The 20108-nt window shown below is 49.8% G+C and overlaps 1 pseudogene; it reads left to right on the forward strand.

The window, feature by feature from the left end:
* Positions 1 to 744: 744 nt before the first annotated feature.
* On the forward strand, positions 745 to 16403 carry LOC129164680 (taste receptor type 1 member 1-like; annotated as a pseudogene).
* The last annotated feature ends 3705 nt before the right edge of the window (positions 16404 to 20108 follow it).

Genomic DNA, 20108 nt, shown 5'->3' on the forward strand with positions numbered 1-20108 from the left:
CACAATCATGGGGAAAACTGCTGATTTGACAGTTGTCCAAAAGGCAACAATTGACATCTTGCACAAAGAGGGTGAGACACAAAAGGTCATTGCTAAAGAGGCTGTGTCCAGAGCTCTGTGTCCAAGCACATTAACAGAGAGGTGCAGGGAAGGACAAATTTGGTAGAAAAGTGAACAAGCAATAGGGATAACCACCCTGGAGAGGACTGTGAAACCAAACTCATTCAAAAATGGGGGGATATCCACAAAGAGTGGACTGCAGCTGGAGTCAGAGCTTCAAGAGCCACCACACACAGAAGACCTGGTTTCAGCTGTTGCACTCCCTGTATCAAACCCCTCTTGAACAAGAGACAGCTTCAGAAGTGTCTCACCTGGACTAAAGACAACAAGGACTGGACTGCTGCGGAGTGGTCCTAAGTTATGTTCTCTGATGAAAGTACATTTTGCATTTCCTTTGGAGAGCAAGCTCCCAGGGTCTGGAGGAAGAGGAGAGGCACAGAATCCACGCAGCATGAGGTCCGGTGTAAAGTTTCCATAGTCGGTGATGATTTGGGGTGCCATGTCATCTGCTGATGTTGGTCCATTGTGTTTTCTGACGTCCAAGGTCAACGCAGCTGTCTACCAGGACGTTTTAGAGCACTTCATGCTTTCTGCTGCTGACCAACTTTATGGAGAAGCAAATTTCATTTTGGGATTTGGCACCTGCACACAGTGTCAAAGCAACTAGTACCTGGTTTGGGGACCATGGTATTCCTGTTCTTGGTTGGCCAGCAAAGTCACCTGACCTTAACCCCATAGAAAATCTATGGGGTAATGTAAATGGCCTGTATTTGTTATAGTGCCTTATAGAGTCCTGGAAACCCTCAAGGCGCTTTACAACACCCTGGTGATGACGAGCTTTGATGTAGACACAGCTGCCCCGGGCCACACTGACAGAGGCAAGTCTGCCGTACACAGGTGCCACTGGCCCCTCCAAAGAGGAAGATGCAACACGCCAGACCCAACAATTCAGAAGAGCTGAAGGCCACTATCGGAGCATCATGGGCTCCCGTATACCCGAGCAGTGCCACAGGCTGATGGACTCCATGCCTCGCCTTGTTACTGCAGTAATCCAGGCCAAAGGATCCCCAACTAAATATTGAGTGCTGTACACACTTCTACTTTACTTGTTCAAACTTTTCAGTCGGCCAACATTTGTAAAAAAAAAAATAATAATAATAATAATAATAATAATAATAATAATAATAATATGTGGTGCAATGATCTTAATTGATATTCTAATTATATATATACTGAATTTGGGACTTTTCATTAGTTGTGAGTTATAATCATCAAAGAAATAAACCATACCATACCATTTTATTTATAAAGCGGATTCACATGGCATTACAACCAAACAAGGCGCTGTACACTAAAAATGTTAGTTAATTAAACCGGTGTTATACAGTCATGTAGAACAGAGATAAAAGATAAACAGGAAAAACAACAAAATTCCTAGAACCAACAGTTAAAAATCAATAAAACACAGGGAGAATATAAAAAATAACCCCAATAATATGGAAGTTGATAATGTGCATTCCATTTTTAAACAATGTAGTTGTAAGTGAGGTTCATAATTATGTGTTCTCTTTCTTAACATTCGTTTCGATGTCTCACTATGGGATACGCCCCTCCGCGGATTCCTCAGAACGTTGGTTACGTATTGTAACCCCAGATTCTATGAGTCTAGTCGCAGCCCTTAAGCGAGCTGCTATTGGAAGGATGATCTCCGCATCAGCCAATCATGAAGAGCTTAAATGTACGCCCACCAATAGTGGGCCCCCTCGTGGTATATAACCGCAGTGACCCCACTGCTCGCCTCCAATGGCTCTTATTCCATCATAACCAGTGGGGCCAAGTGGCTTAAGGGCTGCGACTAGACTCATAGAATCTGGGGTTACAATACGTAACCAACGTTCTATTTCGTCTAGTCTTAGCCCTTAAGCGAGCTGCTATTGGAAAAAAGCGCAGCTGGATGGGTTTACGCCACACTGGTTAACACAACCAATGGACACACCCAATCAATCTCCTTTAGTGAGGGACGTTCAGCCTCAGACCAGGCTTAAAGACTGAGGCAGCCACGATAAGAGAGGGGCCCTCACTAAAAAAACATCATCCACGAGAGGATGACATCCATCTCAGCAAGGCCAATGAGGTGCCATAAGCATTCATTCAGCCTGCTGCGGTCCAAGCACTGAACGAGTGATGGAACCTGAAGACACATCTCGTAAATAATAACGAGTAAAGGAACAGGATGAAGCCCATGAAGCAGCCTGACAAATGTCTTCCATCGACACACCACTGTGGAGCGCCATCGAAGAGGAAATCCCCCTGGCTGAGTGAGCCCTGAGTGCCTCAGGGGAATCCTGCCCCGATGACGTGTAAGCGAGGGAAATGGCTTCACACAGCCAGTGCGAAAGACGCTGGGTCGACAGCGCCTGACCAAGGGAAGACTCCCTGTAGTGCACAAACAGGTTTTGTGAACGACGAATCTCCGAAGTGCGTGACACATACCGTACAAGCGCGCGCACCGGGCAGAGAAGGTGAGAAGCCGCTTCCTCCTCAGAATTATGGGGAGGAGGAAAAAGTCCAGCCAATGAAATTGACCTGGATTTGAAGGAAGCATTAATGCTTTTGGGCACAAAGGCTGGATTGGGGCATAAAACAGCAGACCCGCCATCTTCCCGGATCCTGAGGCATGCGGGAGCCACTGAAAGGGCGGTCAGGTCACTCACTCTCTTAACTGATGCTAGCGCTAGCAGCAATGCAGTTTTAAGTGACAGGAACTTGAGTGAGACCTGGTCCAAGGGTTCAAATGGGGCTTTGGATAAGCCGTGCAGAACCACCGTTAGATCCCACTGGGGAAAAAGCGGGCGGGACACAGGTCTGTTCCTCCTGACACCTTTTAGAAAACGTTTTGTGAGGGGATGATTGAAAACAGATCTATCTCCAAACCCTTGGTGACAGGATGAGATAGCTGCAGCATATGTTTTAATAGTGCTGAAGGCGAGGCCCCTGTCCATCAGTATCTGCAGAAACGATAGGACATCCGCCAGCTGGCAGGAGAGCGCTTGAACATTCCGCTCTGTGCACCATTTCTGGAAAGCTGCCCATTTAGCAGCATAAGACGCAATGGTAGAGGGCGCCCGCGCACTCTGAATCGTGGCGACCACATCATGCGGCAGCCCAGAAGCCTCTAAGCGTGACCGCTCAGCGGCCAGACCCACAACCGTTGGCCTATTTCCGGAGGATGTTTGATTATTCCATCCGCCTGGAGAAGGGCGTCCGCCCTCCACGGGAGCCTCCACGGGGAGCCGGACACTAGCGCTTGCAGGTCCGGAAACCATGACGCGGACAAGCGCCTGGGAGCCACCAGAATCACCGAGAGCCGTTCCGACCGAATTCGGTCTAAGAGACGGGGAATCAGAGGGAATGGTGGAAACGCATAAAGGAGCGCTCGAGGCCAGGGCTGGTGTGAGAAGGCGTCCGCCCCGAGCGGAGGTCCGTCCCGGGGACTCAGGGAAAACCACAGGCGACACTGAGCGTTTTCGCGAGCCGCAAACAGATCCACAGACGGTTCCCCGAACCTGATCCAGATCTGTGATATCAGTGCGGGATGCAGACGCCAGTCGGAGTCGCGGGGTCCCCCTCTCGACAGGATGTCTGCCGCTACATTCAGGACCCCCGGAATGTAGATGGCTCTGATGGACAGCAGGTGGACATGTGTCCAACACAGTAAATCTGTGGCGACACGCAACAGAGGGAGGGATCGAACTCCCCCTTGGCGATTTATGTAGGCTGCCGCCACCTGGTTGTCTGTGTGAACTTCGACATGACGGCCCTCGAGAAGGGCAGCAAAGTGTCTGATCACATTCCTCACTGTCATAAGCTCCAACACATTTATGTGCTCGTGCGTGTGGGAGGGCCAACGATCTGCCACCGTATGGGACAAGCACGTGCCCCCCCCACCCCGACAGTGACGCATCCGTAAACACAGATACGTGTGACGCAGGACGTCCGATGGGAACCCCGCGTGAGAGGATGCAGGGGTTCCCCCAGTGAGCGAGGTCCCCGCCCACTGAAGGGGGAATCCTCAACATACGTCTCTTCTGACGTATCGGGTGCACCCGGAGGCGGGTGAACCAACGTTGCAAGCGCCTCATGTGCAGCAAGCCTAGCGGCACCACCGAATGGGCTGCGGACATCATGCCCAGGAGTTTCATGACTAACAGGGCTCTCACGATCTTGCGGGGTTGTACACGGGAGATCACCGTGGAGAGATCTGCCGCTCTTGCAGGCGACAAACGTGCTCTCATTAGGGAGGCGTCCAACTCCACCCCGAGATACACAATCGACTGGGATGGAAGAACGGAGCTCTTTTCCCAGTTTATAGAAAACCCCAGGGTCGACAGATGCTCTGTCAACCTCCTGGTTTGCCGTGACGCCTCGTCCTTGGACCGAGCGCACAGGAGAAGATCGTCCAAGTAAAACAAAACCCTCATTCCCTCCGTGCGCAGTGGCTGCAGCGCGGTCTCCAGACATTTGGAGAAGGTGCGCGGGGCTAGCGAGTAGCTGAAAGGGAGGCGATTGAACTGATATTGAACTCCCTTGAACGAAAAACGCAGAAACTTCCGGTGATTTGGAATTACTGGTATGTGGAAGTATGCGTCTTTCAGGTCGATTGACGTGAACCAATCCCCGGGGCGCACATATTCCAGGACTTGTCTCATCGTTAACATGCGGAAATGCATTACTGCTATGGAGCAGTTGAACAGGGACAGGTCAAGAATCGGTCTCATTCCTCCCGACTTCTTCGGTACTATGAAGTAGCGGGAGTAGAAGCCCGAGAGCTCTTGTCCGCGAGGGACTCGTGAAATAGCGTCCTTGGACAGAAGTTCCCGCAGCTCCAGCTCTAGGGCCTGAGACTGTACTTGCGATGTGAACGTCGTCTCCACGATCCCGTTGAAGGGAGGTGGAGTGACCTGAAAATGAAGTGTGTGACCGCAATGAATGGTATCCGAAATCCATTTGCTCATGATACAAAGGCGGCGCCACTCGTGCGCGCGTTCCGACAGTGGACGCGTGTGCGCGGTCACGTGAGCAACGACTGAGGGTTGTGCATGCGCCCTTACCGCCGTCGCCCGTACCAGAGAACTGGGGGCGACCCATGGAGGGCTGCGCTCGAAAGGGCGAGTGCGAAACAGCTGGAACAGGCTGGTCCGCACCGCGGAGCGTGGAGTCCGAGAGTGAAGGACGAGTGGGAGCCGAGCCTGTGCACGGGTGCGACAGAGTGCCCGCGGATGAAGCCGCGCACTGTGCCGCCGCGCGTGGTCGAGACAGCGACCTGACATCTCGCCCCACCCGACGATGTAGTGAGAGCTGGGAGAGTTGGGCCCGGCCGGATGCTGGGGCCGGAGCGCAAATGGAGCGCACCCTTACGGTTGGCCGTATATTATGACTGCCTGCAGGAACATGTATGCGTGCAGCAGTGCTTGGTGTGGGGAACATGTGTGAGAACTCGGCAGAGGATTCTGCGGAGGACTGTAGGATTGTGCTCTTTGAGTGACATGTTTTGGGTTTTATTTCAAAACCAACATCAACATCATTACAATCATGTACACACACATTCCCCCCAAAGAGTCACTTCCGTGGCTGCTTTCGGCGAGGCTCGTGCACCTGGGACTGCCAAGACGGCGTCTGCTGGCCCCGCCGGAACCGTTGCCCGCCATCTCGCTGGTCCCGCTGATGCGGAGCCGAAGCGGGAGGCCGGCTCCGTGGAGCGGACGGTGCAGCTGGGCGTTTGAAGCTTCCGCGCCGTTCGTCCCATCCTCTGGCAGAACGGCCGGAGTGCGAGGCTGACCGAGGGTGAACCAGGTCTCGTACCGTAGCCGATAGTTTGGCCGTCTTCTGAGCCCCCTCAATGACGCTCCTAAGATGGGGACCAAACAGAACATCGGTGGTGATGGGGCCGTCCAGCATCTCCCTTTGCAGATGTTCCGGAATGGAGGGCAGGGCCTTGAGCCAGATCGCTCGCTGGATGAGGGTCTGCCAGGCAGCGATGCGAGCAGAACCGGTGAGCACAGCAGCACACAAATTGAGGATAGCATCAGCAGTCTTAGTAATGACGGCTTTCGACTCCTCGGGGGCTTCCAGCTCCTCCATCATCCTCGAGACGCCGAAGGCAAGGAGGGCGATGTTATTCCCTGCAGCGCCGGTCTGAAAGGCACACTGATGTGCGCGGTCGGTGAGCCGCGTCAGCAGCTGGTCGAGTTTTGAAGCGGGAACAGCTCGCGGGCCAGCGAGGTGGTTCTTGGCGCCAAACAGCGAGGCCAAGTCCGGCTCTAGCGGAGGAACGGACGGCCAGCCTTGGTCGGAAAACCCCTCGACCTTGGTGATGGGCGCATAGGTGGAGACTGGCGCCTTGAGCTTGGCAGGCTCGGAGAAGGCGGCAGACCAGCAGCTCATAGCAGCGGGAAAGCGTGGCCAAATAGGGTCTAGACAGCGTGTCTGAGTTGCCCCGAAGATTCCCGCCAAATCATCTGCTTCAGGCGGGGCTGGTTCTGGCACAGCTAGCCCCTTGTGGGCTGCTGCCGCAGAAATGATGGCGGGCAGCTCCTGGAGCAGTGCTCTTACTGCTGGCAGGGAGGAGCGAGAAGCCACTGGGGCAGAAGGACCCGCTGGGCGGAGCTCATCGACCTCCGTTATGTCTAGGAGGGATGCCGCCTCGTCGTAGTTCTCGCTGTCGGTGACGTCATCCAGCCGGTTGAAGCCAGCCGGCTCCTGACCGGCGTCGAAGAAATCCAACGCCTTGTCCAGCGGGTACGAGTCAGCCACCGGAAATTCTTCGTCGGCGGCGGGAGTGAAGTACTCGACCCGGCGAATCTTCTCTGCCACGGGCAGAGCGGCACAGAACGGGCACGAGGCCTGCGGGGTCAAGGCCAGGCCAGCGTGGTGAGCCCCGAGACAGACCTCACACTTAGCGTGCAGGTCTCCGCTGGAAATGGAGCCCGACTGGCAGGTCGGGCAGGGTCTGGCGTCGCTGGACATGGCTGGTAAGTCTTCTCGGATAATCTTGCTCTTTCTGGATAAATTTGCTCTTTAAGAAGCTCTCAGCTTGGCATGAAGAGAAAAAGGAGGCGAGCAGTGGGGTCACTGCGGTTATATACCACGAGGGGGCCCACTATGGTGGGCGTACATTTAAGCTCTTCATGATTGGCTGATGCGGAGATCATCCTTCCAATAGCAGCTCGCTTAAGGGCTAAGACTAGACGAAATAGAAGCACTTATCTCAATACGCCAATCCTGATTGGCCAGTGACCGTGACGTACGCGTCCCCCTGCTACTATAAGTAGCAAGCGTCCTCACGCACGCACTATTCAATCACCTCTTCTCGCTTCGGTGGTCGCTTATCTCTGAGGTAAGTTAGCTCAACTGTTCACAGACGGAGCCTTCTAATATTCTCTCCGTCGCCGAACGTTAACTTACTGTCCTTCTGTCCTGGCCTTCACCATAGGCTCGGGGCATAACGAGCAGCTTCACACTCCAGTGCATCTGTTCGTTCTCTGCTAACACACCAGTTAGCCTACATGGAAGCCGCTCCTCCCACCAGAGGAGTCGACGGCGCAGGAGCTCGCCTCTGTACCTGTGGGAACAAAATCTCAAGCACAGACCCGCACAAGGTCTGCTCGAGCTGCCTCGGGCTGGAACACGCCCAGCTGGCATTGGAAGTCCCCGGGTCATTTGAGAGCTGTGCTTGCTTCAGCCTGAAGAGCCTTCGCCGGCGGCTAGCGCGCCAAGCTAGCCTGTCGGGGAAGGACCCTTGCCTGCCGGCCCCTGGGCCACCGCCTGGGGACGCCAGCGAACATGTCCTCCCGGAGCCGGAACCGTGTGCCGAACTCAGCTGGGGCTCACAGCTCGAACCGGCCGGTCCGAGCCACCCCGTCGAGGACGTGTTAGAGTTGGACTACGGAGACGACGGGGGCACCTCGGAACTCCTCATTTCAGAGGAGGACGAGGATGACGACGTTTTTCTCCCCATCGCTCAAGCCTCCATGCCTAGCTTTCCGTCCTCTCCCAGGGATGGAGCGGCTTCTCCGGCCACCCAGCTGGACATGCAGTCAGTCTGCCGACGCGCTGCGACCAGGCTCAACATCCCTTGGCCCACCAAGGTCACTGAGGCTGTCAGATCCCGCTACGAGGGAAAGAAGCTGCCTCAGGCCACAAGAGCGGCAAAGCCCCTCCTTCCCGCCTTCCCGGAGCTTCTCCAAGAAGTGAGGTCCTCCTGGGACAAACACCCTTTCAGCTCCAGGTCTCCTGTCCAAGGAGCCTCCTCGCTGGACTTCGAGGGGATGTAGAAGGCTGGCATGCTTCGCATGCCGCCGATGGAACCGCTGGTTGCAGCCCACCTGCACCCACGGCTCTCGGCAACTTCCTCCAGGCCTCCCGCTCTCCCCGCGAAGGCGGACCGCTTCCAGTCGGCGCTGAACGAGAGGGCGTACAAGGCTGCCGCCATCTCCGCCCGAGCTTTGAATGTCTCCTCCATGCTCTCGGCGTACCAAGCCGAGCTCTGTGAGGACATGAATACGAAGCCGGACCCGGAGGTGTGGGAGGAAATCACCATACTGACCGACATTTGCCTGCGTGTGCAGCGCTGCGCGGTCCAGGCCACGGGAAAAGCTATGGGCATGATGGTGCTTCAAGAACGTGCATGATGGCTGAACCTCTCCAACCTCTCTGATAGAGAGAAGGAGGACATTTTGGACATGCCAATCGTGCCTGAAGGCATTTTTGGCTCTGCCCTGGCATCAATGCAGCAACGGTGTGAGGCCAAAAAGAAAGAGGATGAAGCCCTTCATCTCTGCCTTCCCCGTAAGCCCTCGCCGGCGCTGCCGGCTCGGCCGAACCTTCCTCAGGCGGCTGTCCGAGCCCAGCCTCAGTTCTGGATCCCAAAGCGCCCGAAGCCTCAAGCTGTCCAACCAGCTCCTTCGGGCTCAGCGCCTCGACCAGTTTGGCCTCAGAGATCCGGCAACCAAGCCGCTCCGCCGCCGGGACAACCCACCCGACCCGGCGGTCAGCAGGTGAGGAAGAAGAAGAGGGCAGCCTGACGGAGTTCTTTCCCTCTGGACGCTGCAGCTGGCAGTTCCCCGTTCGCCAGCTCCTCCTGTTTGATGTTGCCATGGTGCCTTCTCCCCCCCTCACGGAACCCCTCCGGCAGAGTCCCCGAGCGGTCCAGGGTGGGGCCAGGATGTGCAGCCGGCTGTGCCGGCTCAAAACACACGTCACAAGCACTCACATTGTTTTTCACAAACATGTCACGCTCAAGGAGCATTAAAAAGTTCGCTGCCGCATCCAGACAAAATGTCAAGGGCGCAGCAAAAATCAATAAAAATGTTGCCCATGAGCATTTCCAGGCGTGGGCGGCCCCTGGCGGACTTATCCGCCAGCCACGGGTCGTCCCCGTACGCCTGGGCCGTCAAAGCACAAAGCCCCCGCGCATGCGCAGTGGTTGCCACGAGCACCGCTGCCCCACAACCTCTGGAGGGAGCTGCTGCTCCGTGTGTCACGGCTGTGTCACCGCTCTCCACTCACATGGAGGAATGGACAGCTGTTTCTGCTTCACGTTGGGTGCTGAGAACTATTTCGAGAGGTTACAGGCTCCAATTCGCTTCTGTTCCTCCTCGATTCTCCGGCGTAGTGTTCTCCCATGCCCAGGGGACATCAGCTCACATCCTTCAGGGAGAAGTCTCCTCCCTGCTAGAGGATGGAGCGATATGCATTGTGCCTCCCGATCGGTCTCAGAGCGGTTTCTACTCCAGGTACTTCCTGGTCCCGAAACGGGGAGGGACCGGGATTCGCCCGATCCTGGATCTGAGGGCCCTGAACCGATGCCTCAGGAAGTACAGATTCAAAATGCTCACGCTCTCATCCCTTTTGCGTCTGATTCACCAGAACGACTGGTTCACCTCAATCGACCTGAGGGACGCATACTTTCATATTCCCGTGTACCCTCCACACAGGAAATTTCTGAGGTTTGCCTTTCAGGGAGTGTGTTATGAATACACCGTGCTCCCATTCGGCCTCTCGCTGAGCCCGAGGGTGTTTGTCAGGTGTACGGAGGCAGCGATCGCCCCTCTGAGAGGGAGGGGCATTCGGCTGGCCACGTATTTAGACGACTGGCTCCTGCTGGCACGGTCCAGAGAGGAGGCAGCGTCAAACACGCTGGTTGTGATCCATCACGTGTGTGGTCTGGGTTTCAGAATAAACTGGCAGAAAAGCGCTTTACTCCCCTCCCAGAAAATAACCTTTATAGGTCTGAATCTGGACTCAGGGGCGTTCACGGCCCGTCTCTCGACACCGCGCGTGAACGCGCTCTCGCTCTGCCTGTCGCGCTTCCGCCTACACAGTTCGGTGCGGTTTGCGTTATGCCTCAGGCTTTTGGGTCTCATGGCATCGGCTATTTCAGTGGTACCACTCGGCCGTCTACACATGAGAGATTTTCAACGCTGGGTGGCTTCTCTGGGTCTCTCTCCAGTGCGCCACAGAGCGCGCAGGGTGACGGTCTCTGCAGCGTGCGTCGCGGCGCTCCGCTGTTGGCGTCACCCCTCCCTCTTGGCACAGGGGGTGCCTTTGGGGTTGGTTCTCGTGAGGAAAGTGGTCACGACAGATGCGAGCCTGTCAGGTTGGGGGGGGGGGGGGGGGGGCTCCTGGAGGGTCGCTCTGTCAGGGGTGTGTGGAGCAGAGAGCTCTGGGGGACACACATAAATTATCTGGAACTCCTCGCGGTCTTTCTGGCCCTGAGGCGCTTCCTGCCTTTTCTCTCCGGCCATCATGTCCTAGTGAGAACAGACAACACCACGACTGTGGCTTATATAAACCGCCAGGGGGGGCTGCGCTCCGTGCGGTTACACACGCTGGCACGCAGACTGATCCTATGGTGCAGCAGGCATCTCCTCTCAATCAGAGCCACCCACGTCCCGGGTGTTCTGAATCGGGGGGCGGATCTGTTGTCCAGAGGGACACCCCTGTACGGGGATTGGAGCCTGCATCCAGCAGTGTTGGAACAGATTTGGATCGGGTTCGGCACAGCCGTAGTGGATCTTTTTGCCTCCAAGGAGAATGCTCAGTGTCCTCTGTTCTTCTCCCTGCGCGACCGAGACGCTCCACTCGGCGTGGACGCGCTGGCGCACGACTGGCCACGGGGACTGCTTTACGCTTTTCCCCCAGTGGCCCTGATACCACCCACCTTGCTGAGGGTACGAACCCAGCGCCACACTCTCATTCTGGTGGCCCCATACTGGCCAGCCATGCATTGGGTGGCGGACATTTTCCAGCTCCTGGAGGGCCAACCTTGGAAACTGCCGCTTTGCAGGGACCTGGTGTCCCAAGTGGGAGGCTCGATCTTCCACCCTCATCCAGAACGGTTGGCCCTGTGGGCCTGGCCCCTGAGGGGTGTGGGCTAGTGTCAGCAGAGCTGCCCCAGGCAGTCATTCGAACCATTCAGAATGCTAGGGCCCCCTCCACTAGGTCCCTATATGACTGTAAATGGAGGGTGTTTGAAGCCTGGTGTCAGGGTAGGGAGGTCTCACCCTTCCAATGCCCGGTGAACGTCATTCTGTCTTTACTGCAAGACTTGTTGGATGGGAAGAAGGCTTTCTCCACCATTAAAGTGTACCTAGCAGCCATTTCCGCCCGACACTTGGGTTTTGGGAGGAAATTGGCAGGTCAACACCCCCTGGTGTGTAGCTTCATGAGAGGCGTGCGCAGGCTTCTCCCTGTGTCCCGACCCCTGGTGCCCTCATGGGATCTGTTCTTGGTGATGTCGGCCCTCTCCGGGCCTCCATTTGAACCTATGGACGGCCTGGACCTTAAGATCCTGTCTCTTAAGGTGGTGCTACTCCTGGCTTTGGTATCTGCAAAGCGAGTTAGTGACTTACAGGCTCTCTCTGTGCACCCATCCTGCACCCAGTTTGCACCAGGTGACATGAAGGTGTCCTTGAAGCCCAACCCTGCCTTTGTGCCTAAGGTGGTGGGCTCCTTTTCTCCTATTATCCTCACAGCTTTCTACCCGCCACCCTTCTCCTCTCCTGAGGAGGAGCGGTGGCACAAGCTGTGTCCGATTCGCGCGCTCAAGGAGTATGTGAATCGGACGGAGAACCTTCGCAGGGGGGACCAGCTTTTTGTGTCATGGGGTGGGCCTCGTAAGGGGAAACCCGTCACAAAGCAGCGGCTTTCCCACTGGATTGTGGAGGCTATTTCTATGGCTTACTCCTGTCAGGGCATTCAGGCACCTGTTGGGCTCAGGGCCCATTCTACTAGGGGCCTGTCTGCTTCTTGGGCCCTTTTTCGGGGGCTGTCAATCCAGGAGATTTGTGCTGCAGCAAGTTGGGCTTCTCCACTTGCATTTGCACGCTTCTATAAGCTTGATGTTTCGGTCCCTGCAATGACTCACACGATTCTGAGTGTGGGGTCTTTGGCGGGCCAAGACGTATCCCTGTAGGTTGGTGATCGCTGGATAAGCTGTCTGGCAATACGGGAGTCTCCATATCCCATAGTGAGACATCGAAATGAATGTTAAGAAAGAGAACTTTAGGTTACTGTCGTAACCCCGGTTCTCTGAGTAACATGAGTGAGATGTCTCACCAGACAACCCTTCTTGCTGGGCGAAGCGAGAAGAGGTGTTTATCTTGAATAGTGCGTGCGTGGGGACGCTTGCTACTTATAGTAGCAGGGGGACGCATACGTCACGGTCACTGGCCAATCAGGATTGGCGTATTGAGATAAGTGCTTCTGAGGAATCCGCGGAGGGGCGTATCCCATAGTGAGACATCTCACTCATGTTACTCAGAGAACCGGGGTTACGATAGTAACCTAAAGTTATACGCTAGGTTGAAGTAGTGAGTTTTCATGTGTGATTTAAAAATGCTAGCTGTTGGTGCTTGCCTCACTACTAGTGGTAATGCGTTCCACAGCTTTGGTGCACAGACAGAGAAAGCCCTTTCTCCACAGCTTTTTAAACGTGCATTCGGAACAGCTAGGAGGAGCTTATCTTCAGACCTGAGAGCATGCTGCGGATTGTAGTAATGGACAAGTTCACACAGATATGGAGGAGCTTGATGGTTCAAGGATTTGTAAGTCAGAAGCAAAATTTTGAAATTTATCCTGAACTGCACGGGCAGCCATTTGAAGTATATCTGTCTGTGTGTAATGAATATAATATACACATTTCCCTTTTGGAATAGAATTAAAAAAATAAATAATATGTCATGATATTCTAGTTTTATGACCAGCGCCTGTACATTATAGCTGCTGCTTTCATCTCTATATATTTACTTCTCAGGTTTTTAGCTTCTGGGAAAAGGACAAACAACCTTTATTTGCATATTACAACTCTGGTCTGGGTCTTTATTCATGAAGTTCTGATGAAACCTGTTTTAAAACACTGCATTGTCTGTTACATAATAGCTTGGCAGCCATTGACAAGAGAAAATTTGCTTGCTGATATGTAAATGATTGAGCTGTAACAGTTGTGTATTTGTGACTTGGTGCTCATCACTAGTTCTGGCTTGGGATTTACCAACGTGGCTATTTACCATTCTAGTTACATCTTCATTTTTAGAAAGAGGCAAGTTTGTAACCATAACGATGAGACAAACTCTAGCTTAGGCGTGTCTTTTGGGATGCTTCCTGCATGATCTGATGGATGTTGTCACAGCTTCAGAATTTAGACTGGATGGGGATTATCTGCTAGGTGGACTTTTTGACATCCACCTTGTTGATGAAAATCATCACGACAGACCGGTAATGATCAAGTGCTCAAGGTAGGATTTTCTAACCTTTTTTGTTTCCTTTTAAGGTTAATAAGATGTAAAATATAACGTTAGACAAAAATTCATCAACATAACATTGAGCTACAAGTAATCTGAACTTTGTTTGCTATCAACAGGTTGTTAAACAACTGAGGGAATCCAATTTTACGCTTTTAAACCAGACTATTCAGTTTGATCAGAATGGTGACTCTAAGTTGGGCAACTATTCAGTAGTTTACTGGAACCAGACTGGCGACGCGGAGGTCGTCGGCTTTTGTCAGTTTCAACCACCATACCGGTTCATCATCAACAAAGACAAAATCAAATGGAACCAAGATGAAAAGGTTTTTTTTTAATTATTATTTATTTATTTCAATGATTAATAAGGCAGCAGGAAGTTGAGTGGGTTGTCCAGTAATCGGAGGGTTGTAGGATCAATCCCAGTTCCCGACACAGAATGCTGCTGTTGTGTCCTTGAACAAGACACCTAAACCACCTTGCCTGCTGGTGGTGGTCGGAGGGACCGGTGGCACCATTGCTAGGCAGCCTCGTCTCTGTCAGTGCGCCCCAGGGCAGCTGTAACTACATTGTAGCTCTTCACATGAACATGTGTGTGAATGGGTGAATGGATGAATGTCTGATTGTATCGTAAAGTGCCTCGGGGGTTCCAGGACTCTAGAAGGCACTGTATCAAATACATGCCATTAAGTAAAATCAATAGTTTCTTAATATGCATGTGAGTTTTATTGTGATTGATTACTAAAATACAAACAACAAAAAAAGCATAATGGATATCAACTATTAAAACTTGTCTAGCATTGTTTTAATTGAGCTTTATTTTACATTTCAGACCAACGTGCCAGTGTCCGTTTGTTCGAAAGTGTGTTCAGAAGGATTTAAAAAAACTCAAGAGGGAATCCAAAAATGCTGCTTCAATTGCACAAAATGTCCAATAGACACTTACATTAACAGTACAGGTAAGTGGGAAAATGGCAAAAACATCAAAGCAATACCAGTCCTGCTTTTATCCTACTATCCTCCAAAATTGCATTTATAATTGAACAACCTGAAGACGTTTTCTTTCAATTTAGCAATGATTTTTGTTTGAGATTGTTTCATGCATGGAAGCTGATCAGGAGAATGAGAAACATACTTTGTATTGAACTGTAGCAGAAATATGCAAATGTATAGCTATTTTTCTTCTCTGTGGCCATCTCCAAGTTTAGGTCTTCCACCACCTCCCTCATCCATGGTGTCCCACAAGGTTCTGTGCTGGGGCCTCTTCTTTTCCTCCTCTATCTGCTTCTGCTTCAGCACATCCTTTAAAGGAATCCCCTACAATGTGTTTTTGTGTGTTTCAATGAACATGAAAGATCACTTTCATTTAGAATATTTTTTTATTAATCTAATAATTTTATATATTAAATATTTAAATATCGATATTTGGCCAATCTTGCTAAGGCACAAAAAGTCTGCAAACCTCTTGGGAGAGAAATATTTTTGCCACTTTTAGATCTGTGCAAGAACCTTTAACAATTGCTAATATTCATTAAGTCATTGTTAGAACACACAGAAGAATGCAGCCATGTCTTTTTCAGATATTTTGTGAAAAGATTTATTCATCTGTTGTGAAACAGAAGACCCCTACAAATGCAAAAAATGTGCGGAATCAGAGTGGTCTAAAGAAGGAAGTACATCCTGCAACCAGCGGCATAAGGAGTTCATATCATTCTCAGATGGTGGAGCCATGCTGGTTGCGATCTTCACTTTGGTGATTTTGGGCCTCGGCATTGCTGTATCTGTTCTCTTTGCCATCAACTACAACACACCTGTTGTCAAATCTGCTGGAGGACCAATGTGCTTCCTGATTTTAGTTTGCCTCAGTCTGTGTAGTGTTGGAGTGTTTTTCTACTTTGATAAACCCACAACGGCTTCTTGTGTATTAAGGTTTTTACCATTTCTTTTGTTCTTCACTGTTTGTCTGGCATGCTTTGTTGTGCGCTCTTTTCAGATCATTTGCATTTTCAAATAGCCGCCAAGTTCCCCAAACTCCTCAGCTGGTGGGCGAAATATTACGGACAATGGTTGATCATCTCTGTGACTTTTGTCACTCAGGGAATTTTACTTATTATTGGCTATGCCATTGCCTCTCCAAAGCCTCTCAAAAACACATTATTGTTTCATGACCGAATCATACTTGATTGTGACTTCAATCAAAATGCATTTTTTGGCTCTATGGTTTTCCTTTCATCACTCTGCATTGTTTGCTTTATTTTCTCCTACATGGGAAAAGGCCTCCCCAAAAAGTACAACGAAGCCAAAGCGATAACGTTCTGCCTCCTGTTGCTGATCCTCACGTGGGTTGTCTTTGCCACTATAAAGGTTTTATATTGTGGAAAATACATCCAATTATTGAATGCTTTGACTGTTCTATGCAGTCTTTACTCTTTACTGCTGTGGTATTTTTTTCCAAAATGTTACATCATCATATTCCAACCAAACAAAAACACACAGCAGCACTTCCAATATCTCATTAATGGCTATGCTCAAGCATGTTAGCAGAATCATCAATCTCATCTCACTGACGGAGGAAATAACACAGCCACATCACTGCTTTGCGTTCTCAATCAGGGAACACCTGGTTTATTTTGTCACGTGCCTTTTATGCGTCACTGACAGCGATCTCATTAGTGAAATTACACATGACATTAGTTAACAAAAGATAAAGATATACATACAGAGATAAAAACAAATGAGAACACAAGCATATGTAATATAAATCAATATTAAATCATGACCTTTTGTAGATCTCAGTTCTTAACACCCCCACTTGTTCTCACTTTGTCTTTTATTCCTGACTTCTTTTATTTTCCAAACATTATGTTTTCATATTTCTTCAATGCAGTTTTTGTTGCTGGTTTTGTCATTCCGTCTGCTACCATCTGATCAGTTTGGCAATATTGTAACATCACTTTCCCATCGTTCACACATGATCTTATAAAATGGTATTTTATATCTATGTGTTTGCATCTCTGCCTGCTGACGGGGTTCTTTGCTAAAGCAATGGTACCCTGGTTGTCCTCTAGGATTAAGGGTGTCATCATGTCCTGTGCATACATACTTGGCAACAAATATGAAAGGTACAAACATTCCTGTATAGTTGTTGCTAATGCAATGTATTCTGCTTCACAACTTGATAAAGCTACAGTTGGTTGTTTCTTTGTTTTCCATGATATCAATGCACTTTCATCATTAAGTTTAATGCAGTAACCTGATGTGCTTCGTCTATCCATTACATCACCAGCCCAGTCTGCATCACTGTAAGCCTGTACTCTTAGTTTTGTCTCGTTTGGTCTGTAAGTCAGAGTTTTTCCTGTTGTACCTTTAAGATACCTTAGTACATGAGTCACAGTAATCCAATGTTCTTCAGTCGGGTCTTTGATATACTGTGATAACTGGCTTAAAATAAAGCTGAGGTCTGGTCTTGTACATGATGTCAAATAAAGAAGACTACCTACTGCTTCTCTATACAGTCGTACATCTATGAGTTTCTTTGCACCATCGTTATAGTTTCTCTTCTGTTCACATGGTGTTGCTCTTGTTCTACAGTCATGCATATTGAACCTTTCTAATATCTGTTCAGCATACTTCTGTTGAGTCATCTGAATACAGTTCTCTTTCTGTTCAAACTCTATACCGATAAAATGTTTTAGTGATCCCATGTCCTTCATTCTGAATCTCTTTGCCAGCATTGACTTTACTGTTTGCAGAACACGTGCATCACTGGCGGCTAAAATGATGTCATCAACCCAAATGAGTATTATGGCTTTGTCGCTCTCTGTTGTCCTGGTATATACACAATGGTCTGCAGAATTTTGACTGAATCCTTTAGTTATCAAGTAGTCATGTAAAGTTTTATTCCAGTTCCTGCCAGATTGTTTTAATCCGTACAGAGACTTCTTCAGTTTAAACACTAAATGTTCATCCGGGTTGCTTTTAACTTCATATCCTTTTGGTTGTTCTATATATATGTCGCAATCTATTGGTGAATGAAGATAAGCTGTCTTGACATCCATCTGGTGTAAAATGAGGTTCTCCTGTACAGCACACTGCATCAGTACCCTCACGCTTGTTAGACTAGCTGTTGGGGAAAATGTTTCATCATAATCTAGTCCAGCTCTTTGACCGTAACCTTTTGCTACATACCTAGCCTTGTATCTTTCTGATCCGTCATCATTTTTCTTCAGAACATATACCCACCTACCCCCCACTGCTTTCTTGCCCTTTGGTAAGTCCGTCAGGGTATAGGTGTCATTCTCTAATAAAGAATGCATCTCTTCATCCATTGCTGCCTTCCATTTATCAGAATTTGGGGACTCTATAGCATCGTTGTATGTAATGGGCATACCACATGTTGCTCTGTAACAGTAGTCGATATATAATCCTTGATCATCATTATCCTCCCCTTTTGATACATAGTCTTTTAAATATTCTGGTTTCTTTCTCGTCCTTTCTGGATACCTTCTGTTTGTTCCTGCTGCCTGGTTTGTGTCTGGATTTTGTTTCCATTTTTCCTCAGAAGTTTCACCATCAGATTCATCCTTGTGAGAGGATGATGCTTTCACCACTCGAGGTCGTGAGACAGTTGGTATGTCATCCTCCTCATGGATAAGAACTGTTTGCGTCTGCCTCTCTTCAACATTTTTGCTTACAAACTTTACCAGTCTAACCTTCTGCACACTCTTGTTCAAAGGAAAGTAAATGAGATATGCAGGACTGTATTTGTCATAGCCAATGAATATTCCTTCAGTACATCTTGAGTCCAATTTTGTTTTGTTTTGCCTGTAAGCAAAACATGCACAACCAAACTTTTGCATAGTATAAATGTTGGGTTTGCATCCTGTTAGTAAGAAGTAGGGTGTTTGTTCAGTACGACGACTGAAACATCTGTTCCTGATCACAGCTGCGGTCTGGACTGCATATGTCCATAAGTACTTGGGTAAACCGCTCTCAATGAGCATACACCTCCCCATATCAAAAAGGGTGCGCCAATTCCGCTCTACAGTACCATTTTGATGGGGGGAATATGGCGCTGAAGTTTCATGTCTGATCTTATGTTTACTCAGTAAATCTTGGTACCTTCTGCACATAAACTCTGTCCCATTATCAGACCTAATGCATTTAACATCACCATATGAGGCTGTGTCCGCTAGGAACTTCTCGGTTGCTTGCACCGTATCACTTTTGTTTCTCAGAAAATACACAAAAATAGCACTTGAGTAATCATCCACGAATGATAGTGCATATTTATGACCATCCTTAGATTCTGGACTTATTGGACCGGCCAGATCTGTGTGCACTAATTCAAGAGGTTTCTTAGCCCTTCTGTCTGGTTTTCTATTTCTGTATTGAACAAATTTACCTTGGATACATACTTCACACTTTACTTCTTTTCCCAGTTTGCCTTTGATTTTCATGCCATCAACTACATTCTCCAGCTTTTGTAAATCATCATGATTGCAGTGACCTAGAATTTCATGCCACGTTTGTATGTCCAAGCACTTAGCACATTTATCAGTGTATTCAGTAACAGTTTCAATGTAATACAGTCTGTTGTGCTCATATATGTTAAACTCAGTACCGTCTTTGTGTTTTATTCTGTTTCTACCTGTTTTGAAGACGATGGTTGCTCCATTTTCTGTTGCAGCTCTCACAGAAAAGATGTTCTGCGGGAAAGATGGGATGTACAATGCCTCTTTCAATGTTACTTGACATTGTTGCCCTCTGCTGTCGATCAGGTACACCACAGCGTCTCCTCTACCTTCAGCAACTCCTTTACATCTGCTGCCATCAGCCAGCTCCACACAGTATGTCCCACCATGGAAATTGTTGTCAAACTTCTTAAAAGCACTGATGTCTGTGATGATGTGTGATGTAGCACCAGTATCCACCATCAAACCTTTAATCTCAATCTCCTTCCCAATTCCAGGATTCGCGTTGTCTGTCTTTAGCTTGAAAGCATAAGTGTTGTCTTGGGTCCCGTCATCATCGTCCTCACGAGCTATGCGTACCTCATCACCTCGTTGATTCCTCCGGCACGTCGCGTCTCGGTGAGTGTTGCTCCTGCATCGGCTGCACCACTGCTTCTGACGACACGTTCTGGCCTTATGTCCTTGTCGGCCACACTTAAAACAGGTCACTCCGGTCACTGTGTCTCCTCTTCGATTTGCAACAGCTGCTGCCGTGTGTCGAGACTCATTGTAA

The sequence above is a fragment of the Nothobranchius furzeri genome, chromosome 15 (genome assembly GCF_043380555.1).
Source record: "Nothobranchius furzeri strain GRZ-AD chromosome 15, NfurGRZ-RIMD1, whole genome shotgun sequence".
Taxonomy (NCBI): domain Eukaryota; kingdom Metazoa; phylum Chordata; class Actinopteri; order Cyprinodontiformes; family Nothobranchiidae; genus Nothobranchius; species Nothobranchius furzeri.